Here is a 25,145-nt window from a genome sequence, read left to right on the forward strand (position 1 = left end):
AAGGGTATAACAAAGACAAGTCTCACAAGCTAGTATTAACTGATTCACAGAATAATAGATCGTTCTCGAGTTTCAAAATTGTTCGGTACAAGGTAGAGTATAAATAATCAAATACGAGATAATTATTTAACATGATACTCTAGATTAAACATGAATAAACTAAATCAGACATAGTTTATGTTATCGACTTTGCACGAAATCTGAATTTGTAAAACTAGTATTGAAGATCCCAAATTATTCCCATAATAATTTGAATGATTTGATAAATTCCCACGTTGTTTGAAAACTATGTAAATATATTCCGAAAATCTCCCTTATGCTACGCATATTACAAAAGGGATTAAGTATTCAAAAGTTTTTCAGGAAATCGTATAATTACATCAGTTTTAAGTTTCGAAAAGATTTATGATTTGCTTGTATCCCCCCCCCCCCCCCCCCGCCCTCCTAAAAACATGAAAAACTCGGAAAAAGTGTAGGGGTATGAACTCACCAGTCGAGAAATGTGCCGGTTAGGATGCTAAGTGTCAGTTTTGGGCTTGAACACGCGCGAGGTTCCTATGTAATATGAAGAGATACATAATTGTATCTAATTAGACTTTGAACCGCTAATTAATTGAGATAATACACTCCGAGACTCGGAAAAACTTTATTTCAAGTGTTAGGAGTGACACAGGTTGCGTTTAAATGGGTGTAGGGACTAGATATGGAGTTTGCTCTTCAAGAGTAAACTCTTAGGGGAGATTACAGCCCATGGGCCATATCCCCATGAGTTTACGACCGTAAACTCGTGGGTGGTGTGTTTTTGGATGTTTAAAGATGTAACACCAGTCAAATTTATGTCAAAATTTAACTTTTCTAAAATCTTATTTGGGTTAAATAAAGTGGTAGGAATTGTATCAAGGTTTTCGTACATATAAAGAACCCTAAAATCCGAGTTATAATGAAGAAGTTATGACCAACCTAAGATTCTCGGCAAAACCAAGAAACAACGATTAAGCGAAAAACGTAAAGTTTCAATACAATTATTTTTAGCCTTAGGTATTTAAATGAAAGTCGCAGATTATGTTAAACCGTGATCATGCATAAGAAGAACGCCCAAAACGGACATCGTATGAAGAAGTTACAAATTTTCTAAGTTTCGTGACATCGGTAGACAGCTAAAAACTTGAAATAAAGATCGAGCGGTTTTTAGCCGACACAACTTAAACGAGAGTTGAAGGTCTCGACAATAGTAGTTCGATGGTAAAAAGACAAACCAAAACGGACGTCGGATAAAGAAGTTATGGATTTTTAACGAAGTTATCGTGTCCCGGCCTATTAATTAAAATGTAATTAAAATTGAAATCAAAATTAGCCGACAGAGTCTGAATGAAAGTTGTAGAGTATTTTCTCACCTTCTCGTGGATATAAAGAACGTCGAAAACGGAGCCGGTATGCGAAATTTATGGATTTTACAAGTTCGAGGCACACACACCAAGACGATTTACGCCCATCATACACTTTTACGCCCAACATACTCGGGTGCTAGGCCTCGGTTCGTCCACATCGCTCCGGGTCCCATCCAATACTCCGTCTGTGGATGCGGTAAGCACTGACATCGTGTACGCTTAGCGTACTCCGAAATTACGCCCAGCGTAATGAGTAAGCCCAGCGTAATCCCTCTTTCAGCACCCTATAAATATCATACGAGGCTGCCCGGATTTATTTGGTTCCTTACCCATTTCTTTCACCTTGGAACCCCTTTAAATCCCCTCTAAAGCACCCGAAAGTCCCGGTACACCCCTAGCACACGACGCAAGGTCCGAAGCCCCAAGATTCCCGAGAATCCCGCCATTTTCCGATTGAAGCGCCGCCCAAGAAAAAGCTCATTTTCTTCGAATCGTCGCACTTTCTTCGGTGAGTTCATACCCATATAAACTACATTTTCAAATGTGTTATCAACGCTTTTTATACACCTTTAAGGGGGGGGGGGGGATACAAGTAAGCACACGGTTATTATCGTGTGTAACCTAAAGTTTCACTATATACTCTTTTTATCAAGTAAATCATATGTGATTCATAACTACTACATGGAAACTTTCGTACGCAAAATATATTACGATAACATCTTGTCTTTTGAAATTAAATATGTTGTTATACATATACGAATCAAACACTTTATTTATACTTTGACTTTATGTGTTCATTTATGTCACTACAAAAGTTACACTTTACATAACAAGTGAGCATTTCACTAGGGTTTACTATACAAACGAAACAAACTTTTGGAAAAACTATAATAGTTTACGAAAAGCATTTTTACATGTTAAAAACTCTTTATCAAACTGTCTTACATATTTTATGTTTCCTTTCAAACGCTGTTACAATCGTGTTTCAAACAAAGGTCTTCTTATACTTAAAATTGTTGTTATCAAACAAACTACTTTCAAATCGTTTTATAAACTGACAGCAAGTCATCATTTCTTATTAAACTTTTCAAAGGTTTTACAAAACTTCTTTTATATTTTTATATTGTCAAATGCATGCCTATATATGTATAGTTATATAAGTAATGTTTAAAGGGCTTAGGACAGCTAGCTCGCTTTATTTCCTTTTCTTCGTTGGGATGTGGCCTTAGGGCATCGGTTATTCGTCTGAATGTCGTCTAAATATTAGTTATATATATATATATATCATGTATACATATATAGACATAAAAGTTTCCATCAGTTGGTTCAGTACCTATGAGTAGCAAAGGCATATTTCGGTTATACACCTACAATACTAGTAACTATAGTAGGTATAGTTAGGAGATACTACTTACCATTCCAAGTACAAGGAATCACACAAGAGTCAGTTTATTCATGAGTCTATACTAATACATTACATACTATATGAAGAGATACGATTACATACAATTACAAGGCATACAATTTCAAGACATACAATCACAAGAGATACGATTACATAAGTTAGTGTACTAGATATTCATAAAATTTTGCATACTACAAGTACCATATCAAGGAAATACTTTCATATACAAAAACAAAGTGGACATTCATATGTAAATCTATTTAATACTAAGAATTGTGAGACATTTTAGCTTCACGTACTTTCGAGTATGCATTTCAAGTCCTATATTATAAACCATAATCTCTTGGAGGGAGAGTGTGATACTTGTGTATAGATCTATACGGGTTTGACAATCCCACACCTAAACTGTTAGCTACAGTTAGACCGGCAGGTCCTGGGGTGACAAACGTCATAACATTCCAACGCCTAAAGAACGTTGTTACAGGCAGTCTTGGTCATTAGCATGGTTATAAAACTCACATGGAGTATTAAAAACACATTGATTTACGGGGTTATCAAATACCTTAGCAATTTTATACGTACACAAATCTACTATTTTATGCATGAAAAACACCATGGTAGTTCATTTTTGGGACTTTTAAACTACCACCCACTTATGGGAAAATATTGGATTTCTAAAATCAAACATTCAAAACAGTCAGGTCTTGGTAGAAGGCTACTTTTTATACTAGTAGAAAATATGGGATTTTCTAGGGTTTTCAAACGTTTAGAATTACTTACAAACATGTTCATTGGTACAAACTTTCCTTCAAACATTTACAAGTCTTTCTTTATAGCTTTACAAATCAAAGTCACATAAATACTTATGAATTCACCAGCATTATTGTTGATACTCACTTTCAATTAACTCGTATTAATTCCATCCCACAAGTAGATAGGTGCGACTACCAGGTTTTGTGAAGACGGAGCGGTCAAGACTCGTTTTTTTTTAATATTCATTTTGTTGAATTATACTATGAAAGAACTCACATGTAATTAAACTATATCTATCAATGCAATGGATGATTTTGTTGCTTGTTTACTACTATGCATTGTTGTGATACATTACATAACGTCCTTCGCCCCAGAACGTTTCCGCCATTCTTGGTTTTGGGGTGTGACAAAAGGTCTTACAACACTTGTGGAATTAGGCTAGGTTCATTTCTAGGGCATATGAAGTGATTAAATCATCAAATGGACCATTTATGGGAGTTTACGACTGTAAAAATAGAGTTTACAACCGTAAAATATTACTTGCCCTTTCCTCTTGTGTTTTGATGGTCCTAGGTTAAGCACATATGATTCTAGTCCAATATACAATCCATGGAAGGAAGTTAGGGCACCATTTGACCTCTTTAGAGGAGTTTACAGCCAAGGGACCATTCCTTGGGGGGTTTATGGCCGTAATCTCCTAAGGACATGGTTTCCTTGATTTTTAAGGTCTCTACTTCGATGGTGGTTGGTTCTAGACATTATTCCAAGCCATATGAGCTGTTTCAGGGGCAATTTAACACCTTTAATGGTGCTTACGGCCTATGAAGGAGGGTTTACGGTCCAAGAATGATCTTGGGATGTAAACTCATGTTTACTCCCCAAATAACAAGTTTTTGGTGTTCTAAGCTCGTACATGTAAGTCCCTAAGTCATAGCTAAGCACCAGAAGTGATTTGGAAGGGTTTTGGGGCTTCAAAACCCTATTTTTGGGTGTTTACGGTTTGGGGTTGTTCCTAGGCCGTAAACACAAGTTTTTGGTACTTTTGGATGTTTTAAACATGGATTTGTATGCTAAACAAGCTAAACGATAAGCTAGGTTAGATCACTTACCAATTTGGAGCTTGAAAGGGGGTGATTTTGGATAAAAATTGGCTTATAGAGAGAGACAGAGAGTAGTGTGAGAGAGAGAGAGTGTGTGTGTGTGTGTGTGTTAAGAGAGTGAAAAAGCTTCAAATGAAGGTCCACTCACACTTATATAGGGTTTGAGTTTGTGGCCCGGTGGAAATCTACCCGATACCGACGTTAAACGGGGCATATGGTCGTACCCAATTGAATGTTCGTAACCCGACGTGGTTGTGAATTAGAAATCTTTTTAAAAGAATCCAAGGGTGTTTCATGTGTTTCTAATGCGTTTGGACATTCATGAAGTCATAATAAAAGTCTTAATTCAATTAACCTAATTCAAAATGTTAACGAAATATTGAAATACAAACGGGTTTTATTAACGGAAACGGGTTACAGTGACAGAATAAATTTCAGGTTGTCACATGTTCTTTGTTGATGAGGATGTTGACCAACTGTTCGAGTTTGGCAGCTGTCGTGGCGAAAAGATGGATGAGTGTTTGCATCTGGTCATGAAGGATAACATTAGAGGTATCTGAAGTGGATCATTACTCTGGTTTTGGAGGCATGAGGAAGAGGGAATGAAAGCACCAATTGTTATACGCCTGTTTGAGATGGCAAGTCTCCCAGAATAATAGACACAAAATGAAGCAATTTTCTTTGTATTTTTTCTCTCAACTCAACAACAACTTACAAATACTTAAATAAACATGGAAATAACTGAAATTAAGGAGCTACGCGTGGTCATGGACCTTTTGTGTGCTTACATGTGAGCTAATCTCAAGCCATGAAGCTTGGGAAAGACTAATTCAATAAAATACTAATTCTCAGTTGTGACTGCTTCCGTTCCCTAATTACTCTCGAAATCTAGCAGGCTCACACATCATTCTTTTAGGCTTGGTAGGCTCTTTTGTTGGGCTGATAAGTGTTGGGCTTGTATCACATTTCATGTAGGAAAACCCAAATGTCAAAGACATTTTAAAAAAGCAACCTTCTTTAGAGCTAAAACTTGCATGGGATAAAATATTTAGGGATGCAGTTGCCAATTGTATAGGTATACACTGTGTGGCACCATCCATGTATCTTACTACTGTAAATGACATATCTCATGTGAATCTTGAGGACCAAAATCAAGGGATGGGTACTAATGTAGATCAATACCCTCAACACTCTTCTCATTTGGACATAGGAAATGATGATGGTGATTACTATTCAAAATCTATGTATTATGCAAGAGATGTCTTCTCATCAAACAATAACCCTCCCCCCTCCCCCCATAGAAAGTTCTTAACTTGAACCTGTAGAAATGAAACGTGAAAAAAATGCATCAGCCTGTAAATATTAGAGCCATATACCTTTTCTTTTACCCAAAGTTGTGATTTTTGTATAAATGCGGCTGCAAATTTGATTAACCGAATGATCGATGATGAATTAAAGACAAAAAGGAGCGAGTTGCAGTGCTTTGAAATGAGCTTATTTGAAGATGCAATGAAGTGGGAATTATTTATGAGTCTTCTAGATGATAGTGGCAGGTTGCTATGGTTGAATAATGAGAAAGACGTTGGCAACTAAATTTAATTGTTTAATGTCATCGATGATTCATTTTAGATTAATCTGTTTTTTCATTCATTGGATTAGGTCATTTTCAATTGGATACTTGTTTAATTAGATTAAATTTTATTTTGACGAAATTGCAAATAAAATAGTCCCCGTAGTATTCATTTTTTTTCAGGAAAAATGTCCAAACCACTAAACTTTCAGATTGGTGGTCATTTTCAACATGCTTGATTGTGGATTTGGTTCGTGTTCAAACTAAAAAGACTATTATACTCTTAATATAATTATTTTTCATTTTATTTCAGTTTTTTAAAACTATTATTAGTAAATATTTATAAATGGACCCACTTACCCATCCCCACCCCCACCCCCACCCCAACTCCCACTCCCACTCTGTGTCTGTGTCCTTTGTTGTCTCTCTTCATCGTCCTCTACTTTCATCTTCTCTGTTCTTGAACAATGTCCACTGCCACCAATTTCTTTCCGTAGAAAATTTCATGTGTCTGTAAACCAAGTCCACCTTCCACTAACAATCTCTAAATCGGACAAGCATTACATTTGATTGTGTTTTTTTCTAATTCATAATCTCATGATCCTTTTTTTCTATTAAACTACAAAATGGTCCATGTGGTTACTTGAAAATTGCCACTGGTCTAAAAAGGTTTGGACTAGCAACAAAGGTCCAAAGTTTTCATTTTGTTGCGAGTTTGGTCCAATTTGCTTTTAAAATTTTCTAATGACGATTCTTCACTTACCTTTTTCTTTTTTAGTTTACTTTTTATTACAGTAATTAAAAAAAATATCACCTAACCTCACTTTTCTCTCTCTCTCTCTCTCTCTCTCTCTCTCTCTCTATCATCCTTATTCTGCAAAAAAAATACGACTAGAGACTATCTCCGGTGATCTTCATTCGTTCGACCACCACCACGTCTACCTTCACTTCTCCTGAGATGTCCAACAAATACAAAACTATCAGATTTGTAAAATCAGACACAAATATGGAAATCTTCTCATATACAAAACTGTAACGGCTGCATATTCAAACTCGTGAATTTAGAGATAATAAGCGTCAAAAATGACTTTTTGATAGAGAATTATTTAAAATAAACAATCTTAACTAAAGATATAGTATATTTCACAAGGATTCCATACATAAAAAGAACGTTGAAATCTGATTTATAACGAAGAAGTTATGACTCGTTGAAGTTTCACGATTAAACCGACACGGCTCCACGTATCATAAAAAGTAGATTTTTAATAAACTACTTTTTATCCTTAACGATCTAAACAAAATTTGTAGTAGATGTTAAACCGAGAGTGTTCATATAGAGCATGTCCAAATTTGACGTTGTGACATCCCCATTTTCACGGCCAGAAAAGATCAATTTGTTTATGCTTATTTAAAAATTAGAGTATCCTTTTGAGGGATAACATTACCGAATTTGTTCCCAAAAAACATGATAATGATTTTATCAAAACATTTCCGAGAAAATGTATTTTATGTATTTTAAAATTTTGGGATGTCATCGTCAATACATAAATATAAGCATAACGAAATATTACAAGCCTTACAGTAATTAAACTAATGGCTTAATACTCATTGAATCTCTCAACATGATTTATCATTAATATCGCTACCTATGACACAATAAAATGAGTGGGTCAAGTTGGGAAACCTGGTGAGTACATAGGGTTTTCAACCCACAATAATATAATTATTATAGTTAATCATCAAACAATTAACCTAATTTTTCATCCGCATTATCTTCTTTATTCTTAAGGATCTTCCCTAAGAATCATATATTCTTCGTTTATTCACTCCTAAGGATTTTCCTAATGAATAGGCAAGAAGTCCATCGTTGCCAGGTTTTTCTAACATGCATTATCTCCATAGCTGCCAGTGTTATCCATTAGGTATAACTGCCAATGTTATCTATTAGGCACTAAGTTCATAGCTGCCAATATTCATCTATAGGGAACTAAGTCTATAGCTGCCAATGTTCATCTATAAGGAACTAAGTCCATAACTTCCAATCTTTATCTATAGGACACTAAGTCCACAGCTGCCAGGGTTTTTAGAGTACATCTGGTGAACACGTTGTTCAAAAACACCTACAGGTTGTGAGCTTGCTAGCATTCCACTGTACTGTCTAGAATAGTCCGTGGTTGTCATCAATACTCTGCTAAATGATGTGATCTTTAAAGTCAAGGCCTCTCATTATCTCATCTTTCATCTCTCATCATCTACATCATCATTCATCTACCCATCTTTACCCGATATATTTATAGGTATAAAAATACATGTATATTTAAAATCAATTAAAGCATGTATAATTCGTTCATCTAGAATAGATATCAGCAGTGTCGTAAAACTCACAGAGTTGGCCGATTCCTCCGAGTACGTGCTACTCGGCCCCTAACCGAAGCGAGTTACAGAATCCCGAGTACTCACCAATCAGCCCCTTACTAAACTGAGCGATGTTTTAAAACTCGGTCAACTCGGTGATTAATATTTATAATATACTTAATGATTTATTATTTAAAACACACACACATGTGATTGTTACTATATATATATATATATATATATATATATATATATATATATATATATATATATATATATATATATCTTTAATTTTCAGTAATTACTCACAAAGTGAGACCATTTGTATTTTTCAGTTTTAGTGTATTCACATTTATCTCATTTTGTTATATAATTCAATCAGCTTATAGTTTTAACTTATGATTTCGACATACATAATTTCCCTAAATATATTTCTACATGAATTACCAAATACAAGTACTCCTGGAGTACTACTCCCTACTCACTATTCGGCCGAATAAGTACTGAGTAATGAGTTCTACAACCTTGGACATCAGGAACACAAATAATAAGTACATATAACATATCTTCATATTAAATACTTCATATCTATGTGTAAGTTGAAAGTAACTATGCACTCACTTGTTAAAGTGACGACTCGTAATTTGGACAACGCTTCGCTTCAAGCAATTATTTTTTCCATTGATGTAACCTAGTATTATTATCACTAAGTTTTAGTCTAATATTCATTGTGACTAATTATTAGTCTAGATTCATCATTAAATCAAAGTTTACTTCATGATCTATCAAGTAAGGATTAGTTAGGTAGGGCAGTTGGGAGGCAGGACCATTTTGGCATATAGCTTTCTTGCAATCCAATAACCAAGTCAACGTGACCATTCTAGACACCTCTCGCATAAGTAGATCAATTGGTATGACAACTTTTAATCACTGATAAATCTTGTTTATAGGTTCATAATAACGATAAAGAATTTAAACATAAGTTATACTTAAAGCATAATAGGTGTGGCTCAACTTACAGGGTTTCTAGTGAAAACTTAAAACTCCATTGTCGGAACTTCGTCGCTCAATCTTTTTTTCTAAACAGATTCTAGTGGTGCTTCAGCGGTCACCTTACTATATTAAGACTATAGAAAGAGAAGTCAAATCACGAGGGACCGACATGCTCGAAGATAAGAAGAGAAAGACTCTTGAATAAAGAAACGGTGCAAGAATTATGAGACCCATGAGCCTCTTATTTATAGTAATCGAATTTACAAAAACCACCATCTATAGTTACTTAAAGGACCTCATAGTTATTTAAAGAACTAAACACCATTTATAATACTATTTTAATGATATTTGTACTAAACTAATTTCAAAAGTACTTAACACTAGTCTTATAAGAATCACATTATCGACAACTTTCTAATGATATATATATATATATATATATATATATATATATATATATATGATTTATACTTTATTTTAATACTTAAATATGCTATTATAAATTATAACTCGTTCATACGAACTCCGTTTTTGACGTTCTTTATATCCACATGTAGCTACCAACGAGATCTACAACTTTCGTTTAGACTTCGCCGACTAATTTTGACTTTATTTTTTTTGTCCATATTTTTATAAAATTAAATGATTTTGCTAAAATCATAACTCTCTCGTATGGACTCCGTTTTTGGCATTATTTTTCTTAAAATTGTATTTTAAAGTGTACTACAATTTCCATTTTGGTGGCTTTATCTAAAAGTCAACCATTCTCTTTGTAACTTTTTATGTCATACATTCATTGTGCGCGGCAGATTTTTATATTTTATAAAAATCATATGTAATTCATACGGATTCAGATTTTTATGAAATTTATATTTTCGAGATCGAATTACGGATTTAGATTTTTATGAAATTTATATTTTCGAGATCGGGACGGTGTGTACTTTATATATATATATATATATATATATGTGTGTGTGTGTGTGTATGTTTTCGCGCACTTATTTTTATGATTTACGGACGATTCTGCTGATTTTTCGTATTTTATTATATTATAATAATCACGAAACACTTAATATTCACATAATTCTTCTTTATTACGTCAAATAGGTTACAATTGTTTACCCTAACTATTACTTTGACTAAGATTATTTATCCTATATAATCTTCTATAAAAAAAACATTATTAACAATTATTATATCTTAATTGTCTAGCCAGAATCTACGGGTGTTACGATTATCTCCACTTAGGATGATTACATTCCAGAATCATCAACAAAACAGGGCTTGTATAATAACTCCGTACGTTACCTTTCCATTGTATGTGGTAATCGTAACTCTTATTTCCTTTCAAATGAGTATATAACTCTAGGACTCCTTGACTACTGGTTGTGCGCAATATTGCACCCGATCTTTGTCGTATGTTGGAATTGTTGGATTAGTGTCTAAGTCCATAACTGTTTTGGTATGTACTTGACCCGATGGTGCATGGTCCTTTTGGGTTGCCTTCACCAAAGCAATTTGATAGGATGAATTATGGAGAGTAAGGATTAAATATGATTTATTAATATATTATGGGAACAATATATTAAAGGAGAAATCATATTGTTTAATTAATATTAGTCAATAATTAATTGGTAATTAGTTTTGTGACTAAAAGAGATTAATTAAACTTAAGGGACTGGAATTGTAATTATAAGATAATTGCAATTTGGGCCATGGATTGCCTTGTATTAAGGGATGGACGAATTCTAATGGGAAACCCATAAGGAAATCGTCCATGGGCTTGATAAAAGGAGTCTATGGGTTGCTTAGGGCTTAAGCATCCAAATTAGGGTTTCCTTGTTAGATAACCCTAATAGCCCAACTATATAAAGACCCCTTAAGGCTAAAAAATGTGGCTAATGATCAGGCTAGGGTTTACACACGTTTTTGGCAGCCTCCATCCTCTCTCCTCTTCATCCTCTTGCTTATGGTGTTTGTGAACCATTAGAGGAGTGACACTTGTGACTCTAAGCATTCCAAAGTCAATACAAGGAGATTTGGGATTGTTATTGCTACATAACAATCAAGGTATGATCTTAAACCTAATTACATATTAATATGATTACTTGTATGCTAGAATTAGGGTTTATAGTCTTGGATTCAAAGCATGTACAATAGAGAAACCTGGATCCAAGCATTAGGGTTTGTATGAGCACATAGGATGTCTTATGACCAAAACCCATCAGTGGTATCAGAGCCTAGCTTGGTTTCAATTGTATTAATGCATTGTATAACTAAAAACTTCGATTTTTTGGATTGTGGAGGCTGGACTCGCCGAGTCCATGGCTGAACTCGCCGAGTCCATGTAGACTCGACGAGTTCATGCCTGACTTGACGAGTCAACTCGTCTAAATATTGCTTATCTCGGGATTTCTTACTGTTTTTGGATGTGGATAGTTACCTTATCATGCTAGATCAATATAAATCCAATTTTATGATATATATGACTATATTCTTGATCTAATTAAAGATAATTATCAATTAACAAGATAATTGTTTCCTTATATGATAATTGATTAATTATTTTGAGTAAATTGTTAAATTGTTTTGCAAGAAATCATTAAATAAATCAAATATGGATAATTATATGATTAAATGTTAATTTAAAATTATTTGTTATTTGATCCTTGTTGTTATGAAAGGTTTCATATTTTCCCCTTTAGGTTTTATAGTTTAAATTTGAACCTAAAAGTTTTGAAGTTTTGAAATTTAAATAGTTAAAACCCTAATGTTTTGAAAAAGGTTTCAAAATTTGCCCTCAAGTTTTGGAATTTAAAAGTTGATTAAAAGTTTAATTAGAAATGTTAAATTCTAAAACCCTAGTAATGTTTTGAAAAGTTCAAATCACACCCTTATGGTTTTATTAATTAATTAAGGAGTATAATTAAAAGAGGTTTAATAAATCCATAAAAGTTTAGGTTAACCATTTAATTGAATTAAAAGTGTAATTGTTAAAGTTAACCACATAGTATTTTAAAAGTATAAAATGCACCCTATACTATATATAATATTAAAAGTCTAACATTATATATATGTATGAGTAAAAGTCAGTGTTACCGTTAGTAGGCCTCATTCACGAAGCTGGTCTATAAGGGGTGTTTAAGGAAACTGCCTATAAAATGGCGATTGAATGGGTATCCACTCTTACCCACCGCACTCTTGACTAGTGGAGGGTCGTTAGCCGAACGGGTAGGATAGGACGAAACCTTCCATTATAAGTATAATGAAATACAAAGTAACTAAATGTTTTTCAAATACCCAATCTTAGTTACTTAGGCAAAAGTGAATTGATGCAATTCCATGAAATTACACTTTGTGCCCTTGCGAAGACGTTAGTGGAGCGTGTGTGGTTTACCGACACACTAAATGGTTCTAAGAAAAGGTAGCAAAATGTGACTCAATGTTTGTCATAGTTCGGTGGAGCGTGTGTGGTTTACCGGCACATCGAATAGGTGATTGTAACATGTGAGGGCACCATGTAGTTTGCATGGTTATTCACACCCGCTTTGTGATCCTCAGCATCCCAGTCACAAACTAGAAGGGTATATCGAGATTTAAACATGCCATTGAAATGTTCAATGAATCTCAAAGGATCTAGGAGTTTTCATAGATTTAAAACTTAAATTTCTTTTTCGTTTTTCATGGTGGAAACTAGTGAATCGTCATTCACTTACCTTCAAATGTTCTGCAATTTGGGTTACGACATCCCTCTCCCGAGTTGTAGGATATTGTGTTGGGTCCTAGCCTTGGAATTTCATTTGGGTGATTTACCAAGGACTCAATCAATCAACTAACTTGAATTCGTTTTTCTCCCGATGTCAAAGTTCGACAACTATGGTCTTCTCAAATCCCGTGGAACAAGCATTCCACATGAAGATGATATTCCACGATTCGATCGAGGAACAAGAAATCATGCTTCACTTCCTCGTCCTCCTCCAATTATTCTCCCTAACACACAAGATTGTAAAATTGAAAGGTTCAATATCACTCAAGCCCTTTTGGCAAGTAAACATAAAGAAGGAAAGTCGATGTGTGCACACGTCTTAGGGATGAAGTCACACTGTTGGGATCCGTTATCTGTGAGGAAATGGTTGTTGATTGGGTTCTTCAATCAGTTCCTAACTCATATAGTGAGTTCGTAAGAGAGTACTATATGATGAACCGCAACGTGACCCTTATAGATCTCACCTATATGCTTGTTGCTGCTGAATCAGCAATGGTTTGGCGCAATAGAAAAGCAAAGTTGATTGGTGAATCTACCTTCGAGACCTCTATGGAGATAGACAATGGCAACGAAAGACATGCTATGATTGAAAAGATTTATCATAAGAGAAAGGCGATGTCTGAAGTAGTTCCATGTCCTATTCCAAAAAGTGTCAATTTTCTTTTATTGCCAAAAGAAGGGGCATTGGAGACGAAGCTGCCCTATTTACCTAAGAGATCTAAGAGATGGGAGAGTCGAAACGTATGGCTCTAATTTAGGTAAAATCCATTGACTAACTCTTTTAAGCTTCATTCTAGATTCTGAATACATAATGTGATAAGATTACAATTGATGTTTAGAAGGATCAAAGAAAAGAAAAGAAGCTTAAGGGAAGAAGTGAGCAGAATATAACCGTGAAGGAATGGATTTCGATTGCGTTTCTCGAAGATTAGATTCTTGAGCTACTACTTAGAGTTAGAATTAGATTGCTAAGAAAGCTGTATTAGGATAAGTTTTTCAATGAGTTGCATTGTAAGGACAAATTTTTCCGTAATAAAATTAAAATTATATTTTAAATTTTATTTATTTATCCTTACAATGGCGTGTATGAAAAATTGATGTTAAAATTATTAGCAATAATGGATTTGTTTCTTATTGTGTTATGGAAAGTCAAGAATTTACCAAATAGGGAGAGTTTCTCATCGCCCATAGTTTCCATCGGACAGAAACTTGGAATTATGCAACTTGGTTGCACGATGAATGAGAAATTTCATATTTTGGAAATTAGACTAATTCGTTGACAAAGTGTCAAGTGAAGGACTAGGAGATCGAGTACACAAAGTTGTGTGTTGATCAAGTTCACCATAAGAGTAACAAAGATATTCGTCATGATTTACTAAAGGCTTAGTAAATATGATTACACTTACAAGATTAAGTGTAATTTTGAATTGATTAAAGGGTTTAGATCAATAGCAAAACGAATAAGAAGAATCAAGTAGGCAGAAAGATAAGAGTTTCTCCATTCTAAGAAGAAGGGAGAGTAGCTTTTATGCTTTATGATAGGTCTTAATGATTAAGAACCATATCTCAATTGATCCTCTAAGTGAGTCTTGGTACAATTGTATGTCCAAGAAGAGGAATCAAAGATTGAAGAAATGGTCAAATCAAGAAGTCAATCATACTTTGTTCCAAAACAAGTCTTAAAGTCAAGATTGTGACATTGAGTGAATAGTATTAAGAAGGTTTATAACATTCATCAATTGTGGAAAGTTGTGATGTCTTGGATAAGACAAAGACCAACTAAGACCAAAATTATGAAGTGTTTTGTTTTGATAAAAGCTACACTAACTCTTGAATAATTGTTTGTCAAGAAATGGTTATTGACAAGAGAATCTTATATGTCAAGGAGTCAGTGGGAGTCTTAATGGTCTTGAAAGGTTTCAATAACAAATCAAATAAACCTTATTGATCATCACTAGCACACGAGTTAAGGTTTTGCAACCTATCGTGTTGACATTATTTTGTTTCTGTGCTATTCCAATTAAGTTAATTATGCATGTGAGTCCTATGAGTTCTCATTTGAATGCATAAAAAGGCAAGGACTTTGATCAATGGAAAGTACATTGATAGGAAAAGGTGAGCTGCTTAACTACTTGGAAAACGTGTTGGGCAGCTGTGCTACCATAAGGCAAAAAATCAAGATTAAGAAAGTTCGATCCATATGAGTTTGAATTTGTCGTAAACTTTGGTTTTTAACAAATTCACATGGATAGGAACACATACACTGTTTAAATCTAAGTGTCATAAGATTTCCTCCTTCATGAAAATGATTGTGAGAAAATGCTTTCACTAAGAAAGATTTTAAAAGATAGTGATTGTAAAATTGCATTCTCGAATTCGATCATGGTTACGGCATCCCTTTCCATAATTTGAATTGTGAAGTTTGGCAATTAGTCTTAATTGTTAAGACACACATATGAACTATCTAAGGCAAAAGTGTATAAGTTCAAGAAGCCTTGATAAAGATTATCAAAGCACTAAGTATTAGAAACATGAACTTATGAAATTCAATAAGTATTGTTTTTCTGAAAGTTAAGATGTTTATTAATACATGTCGAAGCTAGTGGGAGCATAAGTGTTATGTTTTATAATAATCATCATGATAGTGGGAGCATAAATGTTATGATTGTATGATTATTAAGGCACGTATTGCATAGTTGGCAATATTAATTATAGAAAAACAAGAGTTATACCTTGCAAAGTCGTAAGGGTTGTATAGTTGTTTTGCTATAATTAAGGGAGAGAATATTATGCTTCATTTCAAATCTAAAGGATTAGGTTGTAGAATGTTAATAAATTTAGTCAAAGGTACATAGTGTGTTCTTAAAATTTCGATTATGATTACGGCATTCCTCTTTACAATTCGAATTCTAAGAACATAGAAAATAAAACATTGTGCGTCGTGTCCCATACGCTTCGGGTATAGGATGGATTGCAAATGCTTTAATGTTTGACCATTCTAAAATTTTCCAAATGTCTAGCGCATTTAGAGGGAAAAGGGACTAGAATCGGTTTTGACAAAAATAATTAAACAACTTTCAAAGGACAATCCAAAGTTCGACGAGGATTGGTCGCTTGTGAGTAGTTGGAAGTATAGTATTGGAAATTATGGAAATGTTTCCATATTGGATGGACAATATCGACATCATTACGAATAGATAAGATTCTATTAAGAAATTAGTTGTCATATGGAAAATATGGAAGTGTGTCCATATTGGGAAGTAAATATTGAAAATCTATGACTAGATTAGAAACCTTTATGCAAAAGGATGTTCAAAGGAATGTACTTTGAGTGAGAGACATCATATCTAAGGAATTGTCTTGTAACAATCTATGTTAGAGGACTTTGTAATATCATTGGCAATAGTCTTTGAGACTTTGGTGCAGTGGCATTACAAAAGGATCGTTGCATAAAGTGTTAGAATCTAGTATATTCTATAAGTAACAAGAATTTGATATTCTTACACTTAAGAAAATGGATTTGGAGTTGTAAAATGAGAATGATTGGAAATGTGTTCAATTTGTCTATTTCACAAAGTAAAAACCATAGGTAAACATTGTGTGCATGCTAGGAGGATGGGACAAGTGTAATGATTCAAGTAAAAAGTTGATTACCCGAAACGACAAATAATGAGTAATCAATATGGTGATAAATAAAACGTGTTTTGTTTATACTCAAAGGTTTGAGGCCGTATGGGATTAGTATTATTCTTGTGTTTCACCTTGCATGTTTTGACTTCCAGAATAATTGAGTTTATTAAGAATAACCGAATTATTCGAACGGGCCACAGTCGTTCATATGTTGGAAGTAGATATGAATGAAGATTGTCGTGAATTGGTGTGTGGATTGTCTAAAAGAGTATTAGACATAAGCAAATGTTTGCTGCAACGTTCATGAGTGCTTATGAATATGATTTGAGCATTGGGTTAAACCTACTCCCACTTGGATCACTATCTCGAGTGATTAGTGAGACGATAACATCTTATATTCTTGAAACCGAGATGTGTGAGTTGTATCTTGCGAATCGGTTGCACATTGATAATATGTAAACGCACTAGTAACTTGGTGTTATAAAACATATTGTTGTGTGTGATTTGTTTAGTGAGTGCAAGCAAGAATTGTATCAAAGTTTATCCTTTCCTTTTATTCAAAGAATAAAAGCGATATCTTTGGGCCCCTCAATGGTTTAGTGATGACAAACGTAAATGCTCGGCCGGGCTAGGGCTAATTTGATTTGTTCAATTAGTCTGTCGTCATAAATCAGAAATCGAGATATAGTACAAAGAGAATGATTTGAAATCATATCTCATACGATATCTAGAATGGAGGAATATATGATCCCTTATCTAAGGACACGTGTATCTGATATGATCAGAATTGACAGCGGCTTTGGAAAGCTACGATTGCAGATCAGGATCTGAAGTCATACGCAGAATAGTTGTTAGACTTATCCAAGTGGGAGACTGTTGGATTAGTGTCTAAGTCCATAACTATTTTGGTATGTACTTGACCCGATGGTGCATGGTCGTTTTGGGTTGCCTTCACCAAAGCAACTTGATAGGATGAATTATGGAGAGTAAGGATTAAATATGATTTATTAATATATTATGGGAATAATATATTAAAGGAGAAATCATATTGTTTAATTAATATTAGTCAATAATTAATTAATAATTAGTTTTGTGACTAAAAGAGATTAATTAAACTTAAGGGACTGGAATTGTAATTATAAGATAATTGCAATTTGGGCCATGGATTGCCTTGTATTAAGGGATGGACGAATTCTAATGGGAAACCCAGAAGGAAATCGTCATTGGGCTTGATAAAAGGAGTCTATGGGTTGCTTAGGGCTTAAGCATCCAAATTAGGGTTTCCTTGTTAGTTAACCCTAATAGCCCAACTATATAAAGACCCCTTAAGGCTAAAAAACGTGGCTAATGATCATGCTAGGGTTTACACACGTTTTTGGCAGCCTCCATCCTCTCTCCTCTTCATCCTCTTGCTTATGGTGTTTGTGAACCATTAGAGGAGTGACACTTGTGACTCTAAGCATTCCAAAGTCAATACAAGGAGATTTGGGATTGTTATTGCTACATAACAATCAAGGTATGATCTTAAACCTAATTACATATTAATATGATTACTTGTATGCTAGAATTAGGGTTTATAGTCTTGGCTTCAAAGCATGTACAATAGAGAAAACTAGATCCAAGCATTAGGGTTTGTATGAACACATAGGATGTCTTATGACCAAAACCCATCAGGAATTTCAATCATAACCTTTGGGTTACAAAGCTTGGTCCTTATTGGAGACTCCTACTTCTTCTTAAACACAGTTAACTTAAGATAAGGTATTTACTTTGATTACCGTAACAGATCGATGGGTCATGTTCTAATAACCTATCATTGTATGATGCAAAGCTTAGACTCGGGTCTTTTTGAGTTAGATTCCATAGTGGAAGATACATTCCTTCATGTTCTAATGTGATATAGTCACATTCCAACATGTAGCCCTTCTAGCTACAAGCTTCTTACTTTAACCGCGATCGAGATACTTTCGTTGATTGCTTCGATTATCTTTTACTTCAATCTTCTAGCTTAATTTGGATGTTGCATCGAACTTGGTTATTTGAACTATGTATAATACTTATCTTAGTCAAACTCAATTTGATATGACTACTAGGGTCGGAATAACAATCATCTTCTTTGTCATTACCTAACTGATGGTAACGACAGGCATGAAAAAAACGGAATCAATTACTGGCGCCTTGGTAACCTTATGACTCCCCCGATCCAAGTGTGGGTCCTATGCTTCTGGTAGTATAGGCCTCTACTACCTTTCATATATACTCATACTTGTCCCAAGAATTTCCTCGTAGTTCGCAAGTTCTTTATTTCCTAAAATCACAAAACGATTTAACACATACGAATGTGTCCAAAAAATCTTAAATTTTTCCATAGACTCTACTAAGACTTCTTCCATGCATATCTTCAACAACAATTTTGATCCAACTTGGTTGGTGGTGGAAACACCAGACGATGGGACAACTTCAGGAATTACAACAATCGTTCTATCATCCCGACAATCAAATGTGTACATTTTGATGTACCATACTCCTCTAGATATATTGTTATTTTATCAGATGCATTCTAAAGGCAAGATACCACTCTTACGATAGGTGTCATTCACTAACGTATGCATTCTCATTTCCTCCATTTAGTCAATTTGCTACGAGTCTTCACCATGGCATTATGTTCACGGAAGAATGCGTTCAGTGCACCGGGATGAGAATATAAATAGAGAAAGTTTAAATGTGTAATCCTCCTTATTACTCCGCAAAGTTACATGTCAGTTTTAATACCATAATTAATGTTTAGAAGCCTGAGCACATAAAATTTCCAGATCCAGTCGGCAATAGGCCATAGTGTTGGAAAATAACACATCAATGTGGCCTTTGGACTATTTTATAACTCTAATTACATGCTAGGTACAATTATATTTTGCACCATGATGTTTGCCATAGTGACATATCAGGTCCCCAGACATTAAATTATGTAGTATGATGGATATGACATTGTTCTATAACTTGAGGGACTAATCTTGTGTGGTTTTAATTTCTTTCCGCTAAGGTGTAACTGATGAATTTATTACCCAATAATAACGATCAAATGGAGACCCAACATTTTCTCTCTTATGTTTCAACACTCCTTATAAACACCATCATCGTGAGTGCCAATGGATCAGTTGATCTATCCATCAGAAAATCACAGAAACACCATTATGGGAAGAAAGGGAATCGAACTATGGCATCATATTCAACGTCATTAGTTATAATAATTTCCAAGTAAGTGCTCTTCAATTTATTTAGGGTTCTTGATGTTTATGTGTAAATTGATTTTTGATCGTGTCTATAAATTCAACATATGGTATCAGAGCATGGTTTCATTTAAAATTATCAAACCCTAATTTGATATTGAAGTCTTGTTAAATAATTGTTATATGTCGTAATATAATTGACATTTACATGTTTTCGTGTTATTGGTTTTTTGAATACCATTTATATCTATGGTTAACGATCACAATATAAGGTTATGAAGTTTGTGATTACTTTTACAAATATGTTTCTGCCCTCAGTGCATAACAGGAAGAATAGATAATAAAAAGCTAAAAATATGGCAATCTTGTGCAGTGTACAGAATGAAGTAAATTCATATTGTTATATTATACTATAATAGTTGATTCATTGGTCAATAGATGCGACAAGGTATAAAATGGATCAATTCAAATGGTTTTGTTATTCTATGGACCACTAATTTGCAAAATTAAAGAAACATCATTTTAAGAATATGAAGCAAGCAACAGACTACTATTTCTATTTTTATTGGTCTTGTCAATTGTAAGAAAATTATAGGTCAGTATATTTGGTGGATCCATCCTATAAGGCTTAATTTCAATTGTTATATCCTGATTTGGTTTTAAGTTAGATGATAACTCATCATCTATGTTGTGCAATTTGTATTATGTTAAATCCAGTGGATTTAAAATTTTTATTTTCACATGCATTTCAAAAATCTGAAATCTACTTATTTTAAACCAAGTTAATGCAATTGATTTTTTTTTTTTATTATTTCTTAAGATGGCCTCTATATTTCCTTTTAGTTGCTTTGAATTGAGACCTAATAGTCCCATGAAATATGGCAGTTTACATGGTTTGCCAATATAATTTACTTATATATTTCTACTCAATTGATAATAATTTTGATCTTTTCTTTATCAATGGTTTAATCAAGTATTACAAAACCCACATTGGGGTATTTGTTTCCTCTTTACACGTTGGCAGGAAAGAAAAAAAAATATTGATGATCTCATGGTAAAGATGCAGATATGCATAATATACATACATTTCAATGTAGTGTGATTATTTCTTACTTTGATATGCATAATAACATACATTTCAATGTAGTGTGATTATTTCTTACATGGTAAAGATGCAGATATGCATAATATACTAGAAACTTGACCTTTAGCAACAGAATCAGCTACGGATTCTATCCGTAGCTAATCAACTACGACTTACCAAGGGATTAACGATGGAATGCACAAAATTTTTAACTAACATACTTTAGAGAGGCATTAACGAGGGATCACCGTCTGATTGCTAATAATATCTCGACAAAAACATTTAATTGTTAATCCGTCTCAGATTAAAACATTTAGCGAGGGAATAACGATGGATTGCTAAAAATCCCAGGCCTGGCCTCGCGAGTCGCTGGCAGAAAATTGACGCCTCGTTTTTTCATTCCCACTTTTCTTCTTTTCTTGTTCGTTGGTTTATTTTCATTCCCACAGATATCTTTCCCAAAGCCCTAATTGGCCTTATGTCGACTCAAATCCCTCTCACATCCTCTTTGGCTTCCCTATCGATTCGTCTCCATTCCTCATTGCTCATCGTTTCCCTGCCAGCGCCGTTCAATCTTCTATTGTCTCTTCAGATCTCTTAGTATAACTTCTCAGCAATCTTCAACCGAAGAGGAAGGAGAGTTGACTCTCAAATCCGCTCGAGTCACGTTTCCGATCATGGCAACTAGGAAAAATTGACCACAACTAATCACCTTCGTCATTTGGAGTCAATGGCGACTCGCCCGTCGGGTGCCGGCATGATACCAAAGCTGAATGTCGTGATACTCGACGAGTCTCTTGCATCCGAGGAGGACGATCTCGTATTTCCCGGTCACGATTTCTCCCAACAGGCACACGTACCTTCTCCTCAAAAGGTATCATCCTCAAAATTGATCAATAGCAGATCATCTGCATATATTGTTTCATTTCGTTGGAAAAATAGAGTCAGTGTCGAGTCAAATACATAAGTTTTGAACTATAAAGGCGATACTCTAGTTTTGATTATTGAGAAAGGATTGGTGGCTACATAAACATATAGATCTGTTATTTCAATGAGAATATATTTTGACCTACAAGAACAAAGAGGACAAAATTTCTATTTTAATTTGAAGTCTTCTACTTTGGATTTTCAAAATACGAAGTGAACTATAATCACAAGAAGGAAACATGACCTATTCGTTGTTCTTTTTAATAAACATTTTCATCATATAATCGGTGATTTGGAGCACCATTTCAGTACTTAGAGATGTACAACAGATCAATTGAAGATCCTGGTGGCTTTTGGTATGATATTGCGCATCAGAATTCTATTGGAAAGAGAAATGGGGTCAATAGGTTTACTCAGAGAATCTTGATGTTAGAAATGGGAACATCAAAATTGAGGTAAACAATACTTTTATCTTTCTGTCATCTGGCTCTTTCATCTTGTATCACATGCCTAATCAACTATTGGCCATTCCTATCTATCTACTCGGTGGTTCAAGGGTGGCATCACCAACATCTGTTATAATTGCTTGGATAAAAACATAGAGTCTGGGAATTGCGATAAAGTTGCAGTTGTTTGGGGCTAATTGCAAACATGGCCCTTCTCAGGTAGATGTTTGAGGAATTGAAGAAAACCCTAATTATGGCCCTTCTTAGGGAAGATGTTTGGGGCTAGTGCCAAGAAGGTCTTTCTAAAATTCTGTCTCTTCTCTCTTTTGTTTAATTTTATGTCCCTCTAATCGGATGATGAAACCGCCTGTTCTTCCTGAATTTGGTTAATTTACAGGTGAAAGTGGAGAAAAAAACCTGGAAAGTTGATGTAAGTATCTCCCTTCTGAATTATTTGTTATTCCTGATTATGCATAGGTAACTAACAAGATTGAAACATGGCTGTTTTGCAGGCTAGAAGTAGAACTGTTGATTTGGAACTGATGACTCTTTCAAGCACCCACAACGTGGAGCTGTCAAGTGATGCTGGGTTCCAGGAGCGGTACATTGTTCAAGAAATCATTAAAGAAATGGCAAAGAACAGACCAATTGACGTTAAAGGAAAGAAGGGTTTCAAAGGTTTGCAAACAAGTATTCTTATATATATATATATATATATATATATATATATATATGTGTGTGTGTGTGTGTGTGTGTGACATCCGTCCTACCAATGTACTCATGGTGTTTCATATATGTTGTATCAGTATTAGTACTCAATGAGGTTGATAAACTTTCAAGAGAAGCACAACACTCTCTAAGAAGAACAATTTAAAACTTCAGAGAAACTCAAACATGCTAATGACACAAATCATCGTGCTGAAGTTAGTGTAAGTAATTGATTCCTTATCAATTCTCATACACAAGCACATCAAAAAATATTTACACTCCTTTCATGGTGATTGATTTTTGTTTTTGTTGGAATGCAGACTAGCAAAAAGATTATAGATTCTAAACTTGCAAAAGATTTTCAAGCAGTTCTAAAAGAATTCCAAAAAGCTCGACACCTTTCAGCTGAATGAGAGACAACTTACACTCCTTTTGTTCCCCAAGCCGTTCTTCCTTCAAGGTAGATTTCCAATTCACATATGGAACTAAATTGAATTAACTTTGTGAATTAACAGATTGTTATGGTTGTATTTGCAGTTATACAGCCAGTGAAATCGATATAAGCTCAGACAAAAACTCATAACAACGTGCACTTCTTGTGGAATCTAGAAGGTGAGGTGTTGTTGTTCTTCCGTTTTTACCTTTTTATGGCCATGTCATCATTATTTTTATAAGTTCTTTCTTTGTGTTGTGTAGACAGGAGGTAGTATTGAGGAAAGAGAACAGGGTATTCAAGAAATACATAATCAAACTGGGGAAGTAAATGAGATTTTTAAAGATCTTGATGTTTTGGTTCATGTACAAGGAGCCATGATTGGTAAGTAGCTTGAAAGTACAGTCTTGAAATGAAAAAAAAAAAAAAAAAAAACATAAGTGCAATGCTATATAAAGGAAAGTAAATTACATGATGTTTGTTTTTTCAGTTGATATCGGGTCAAATTTTGAGAAGTCTCATGTTGCAACTGCACAAGCAAGAATCCAGCTTTCAGAAAGTATATTTATTGGTTAGTTTATGTTATTTGTTATTGTTTTGATGAGGGTTCTAATTTTAAATATTTGTCGTTTGATCCTATGCTATGACAGCTCATCAAAGGTTACTGAAGTTGTTCGTTCTGGTTGTCAGTATTTGCAATTTCAGTTTTAGTAGGGATGAATAACTGATTGATTATACATAGGAATATTAATAGGGATTTATGTCGAACTTTGTTGTAACGACCCGTTCCCGGTATGTTAATTCATTAGTAATTGTTTTAAAGTTTTGCAAGAGGGACTCGGCGAGTTCATAGCCTGACTCGCCGAGTAGGGTCGCGACTTCGAGCACGTGTTAGCTGGAGACTCGGCGAGTCCATATCCTGGACTCGGCGAGTCCATCCGTCTGGGTGAAACCCTAAATCCCCGGGTTGCCCACTATTTAAGTCACCTTATAGCCCCCATTCTTGCCTCCTTCACCCTCTAAAGCTGTGAGAAAACCCTAGTTCATCCTTAAGAGGTTTGTAAGTGATTTTGTGTGATTTTGTGAAGGCTTGAAGAAGGAGAAGAAGAAAGGAGCAAGGAGAAGAGGTGGAGTGCCAAGATCCAAGGGCAAATCTGAGTTATTTGAGGTATTTTCGGATTTCCCCTCTTGTTTTATGCTTTAAACCTCCATTAGAACTCTTCTAAGAACTAGTTGATGCTTGTTCCAAGCCTTGTGCTTTCATGAACGCCCTAATAAGCTGAGATAACCTTGGATCTATTCATTGAGAAGTCCCATAGTCCAAATCTATTGCCTTTATGAGGATACTATGTATATTAAC

At 34.5% G+C, this 25,145-nt stretch overlaps 1 pseudogene; it reads left to right on the forward strand.

Annotated features, from left to right (window-relative positions):
• The first annotated feature begins 23,519 nt into the window (after nt 1-23,519).
• On the forward strand, nt 23,520-24,509 carry LOC145045878 (syntaxin-21-like; annotated as a pseudogene).
• Nucleotides 24,510-25,145: the final 636 nt, after the last annotated feature.

This window comes from Lactuca saligna, chromosome 5 (genome assembly GCF_052625555.1).
Source record: "Lactuca saligna cultivar CGN05327 chromosome 5, ASM5262555v1, whole genome shotgun sequence".
Taxonomy (NCBI): Eukaryota; Viridiplantae; Streptophyta; class Magnoliopsida; order Asterales; family Asteraceae; genus Lactuca; species Lactuca saligna.